Source organism: Lathamus discolor, chromosome 4 (genome assembly GCF_037157495.1).
Source record: "Lathamus discolor isolate bLatDis1 chromosome 4, bLatDis1.hap1, whole genome shotgun sequence".
NCBI lineage: Eukaryota > Metazoa > Chordata > Aves > Psittaciformes > Psittacidae > Lathamus > Lathamus discolor.
Window position 1 is genome coordinate 36,286,133 of NC_088887.1, and position 2,850 is coordinate 36,288,982.

The window sequence follows — 2,850 nt, forward strand, 5'->3', positions numbered from 1 at the left end:
TCTGCTCTCCTGGAGATGGCTGAACACCTGCCTGACCATAGGATGTGTGAATGAATTCCGTGTTTTACTTTGCCTGCATGCCCAGCTTTTGCTTTACCTATTAAAAACTGTCTTTATCTCAACCCAGGAGTGTTCTCATCCCACCTGGGAGAAGTGGGCGAGTGGCTGGGTAGGGCTTAGTTACTGCCTAAGGTTAAACCACAACACACACCGCAGCTCTTCCTTACTCTGACTCTTGTGGCTGCTAAGTCAAACACAACTGAAGCCATCCTCACTTAGAGCCCACAGGCAATGTGTATCTGGCACACGCTGCCAGCCAATGGCCGTATGGTGTAGCACACAGTCTTCTTTAAATCACAGAGTACTGAATACACCAGAAATAGATGACATTCAAGGCAGGGAAAAGCCACTGAGGGGCATTACATGGACACTGCTGGGTGCCTGGATGCTGAGACTGACCAGGAAAGATTCCTGCTACAGCTGCTGGAAATGCATTTTAGCATTGCTTAAAATCACCTGTGTTCAAGTAGGAGGTGTTTTCTTGGCCGTTTGTCCTGGGATATTTTCTCCTCCCCTCCATTTGTTGTGCTTGGGTTTTTTTCTAGCTAGGTTGATTTGCCATGGCTTTTCTCCCTAGCAAAAGGTGAAAGCAGAAGGTGGCAGTTTCAAAGGCAGTTAACTGGACAAAAAATTGTCTGTTCCTAACCTTTAGGAAGTTTGAAGACTATATTCAGAGAGCTGAGTGAGGGACATGGAGGTGATGGGTAAGCAGTTTGTCACATTTTGGGTTTTTTTCTTTTTAAATGTTAAAATGCACATTGAATACAAACGTTAGGAAGGAATGCTTCAGGGAATGATCTCAGGAAACTTAAGATGGGCACAGGTACATTCAGTGATATGTGTGTGTGAGAGATACTCAGTTGCTCTAAAAATTTTGGCAGAGGGAATGTTTGCCAGAGGGAACCTTATAGAAATAAAAGGGGCAAGGGGAGGAAAAGCTGAAGAAAATGCTGTTCCTCTGATCCATAAAATACAGGCATAGCTGCTTAGTTGGGATAATTCAGACTCTTTTCATTGAGTGCCTTAGGGACATGTTGCTTTACAAGAGAAAAGAAGCTGGCTCCTAATGCAAAAGATATTAAACAAAGAAGTTAGAGCCATCGTCACTGTTGTTTTGAATTCACTGTCCCTGTGTATCTGTGGTGTGTCTGCAAACAGCTCTGAGCCCAGGGGTAGTCTTGTTAGCCATTACAGGGGTGAAGGTGAGAGATGGGGGGACGACAGGACAACTCAGGAGATGCAGAAGAGGAAAGAACTGAAAATCCATGCATTTTCTTATGCTCTTTCTAGGCAATTGCGATAGGAAAGCATCTGTAGGAAGAGCTGGAATGCAGAAAACACCAGTAACTTGTTGAACCAAATGAGTGCAGGTGCTGTAGAAGAAGGCACTGGCTTTCAAGGTTTTACAGTTGAAGTCATAGCTTCATTTTGTGTTTTGTATCCCTTGGGTCACTCTTATTTTTCAGAAACACTGTGAAATTAAAACCTCTCCAAATCTGTGCAAATGCTGCTTCAGTCTGGGGAGGATGGAGGAAAGAAGGGGAATGAGAAAGGGAGAAAAAAGGCCTGGGATAACATCCAGAACTATTTGGCTACAGAATTCTTCATCTGCCAAGAGCAGAAGAATGTCTCTCTAAAATGAATAGCACACAAAATGCTGAATGAAATGAGCATAAGAAGCTCTATCGATCAACAGTTATTTGGTGAAAGGAGCACAATTTTTCTGGGCTGACGTGAGCTGACATGCTAAAAATGTCTGTTGCCAAATAGTACGTCTGGAGGACTGCTGCTGCATAGTCTGTGGTGATCTTTACAGGTTTTCATTCTGCCAAGGTTCCCTGGGAGACCTGCCTCCTGGTGTGAAGACATCCCAAACTGACCTAAAGAACAAGATGAACTACAATGCTCACAGTCAGGTTTTGGGGGTACTCTGGGCACTGTGAGTAGGAGAGAAATGACACTTGTCCTCATAATCAAAATACTGCTATTGCAATCCTTTTTATCCTCCAAGGTGTGTGGGACATGGTGCTGCTGAGCAGCTGCTTTTCACAGGTCTGCAGACTGTGGGTGTTGATGTGCACATTTCTCACCCTAGTGAAAATGAACATTACAAAAAAAGTGAATATATGATAAATCACACAGTCCTACAGCAAGGCTCGTTGCCTTTGAGTTACAGAAGTCAGTTCTAAGCATGCAGAAATCAGGAAAAGCAAAAGTCAAGTTTGTTCTTGGAAACTGTTACTGACCATAATCAGTATCTGCTGCTTTTCTCCAAGGAACAAGGATGCTTATAAAATGAAGCCATACACCATGCTTTCATTCGTAAAACTGTACTGTTTTCAGCTACATACTTGAAATGCTTTCCAATTCTTGGCCTGGTGATATGGATAAGAAAGAAATTCCTGCCTTTCTCAGAGTTCTCTTTAGTTTTATGTTAACAAAGGAGCTCCAGCCGCTGCCTCATAGCAGCTGCCCTGGCGCCACACCATCTCTGGGGCTGATCCAAGGGGAATGTGTGTGAGGAAGTGAAAATGGAAATGGGGAGGCAAGGAGATTTCTAGAGCAGCTGCCTTGGCGTGGCTTCCCATCAGCTGCACTTGGCAGCCTTCACACGGGCTTAGCTATGGACAGCAAGGGCTGGAGAGCGGGGCTGGAACCAAAACAAGTGGACAGATCTCCTTTGCATTGCAGGTTTTCGACAATGCATCCATTATCTTGGAAAAGTACTGGTATGAAATATGCCTGCCGCTAAAGAGGCCAAGCAAAACAAAAGATGCAGGATTTGTGATG

The 2,850-nt window shown here is 44.2% G+C and overlaps 1 long non-coding RNA gene across 1 annotated transcript; it reads left to right on the forward strand.

Annotated features, from left to right (window-relative positions):
* Positions 1–562: 562 nt before the first annotated feature.
* On the forward strand, positions 563–2,169 carry LOC136012616 (uncharacterized). Its single transcript, XR_010611855.1, has 3 exons — positions 563–764; positions 1,351–1,430; positions 1,877–2,169. It is a non-coding gene; the product is annotated as an uncharacterized LOC136012616 (long non-coding RNA).
* Positions 2,170–2,850: the final 681 nt, after the last annotated feature.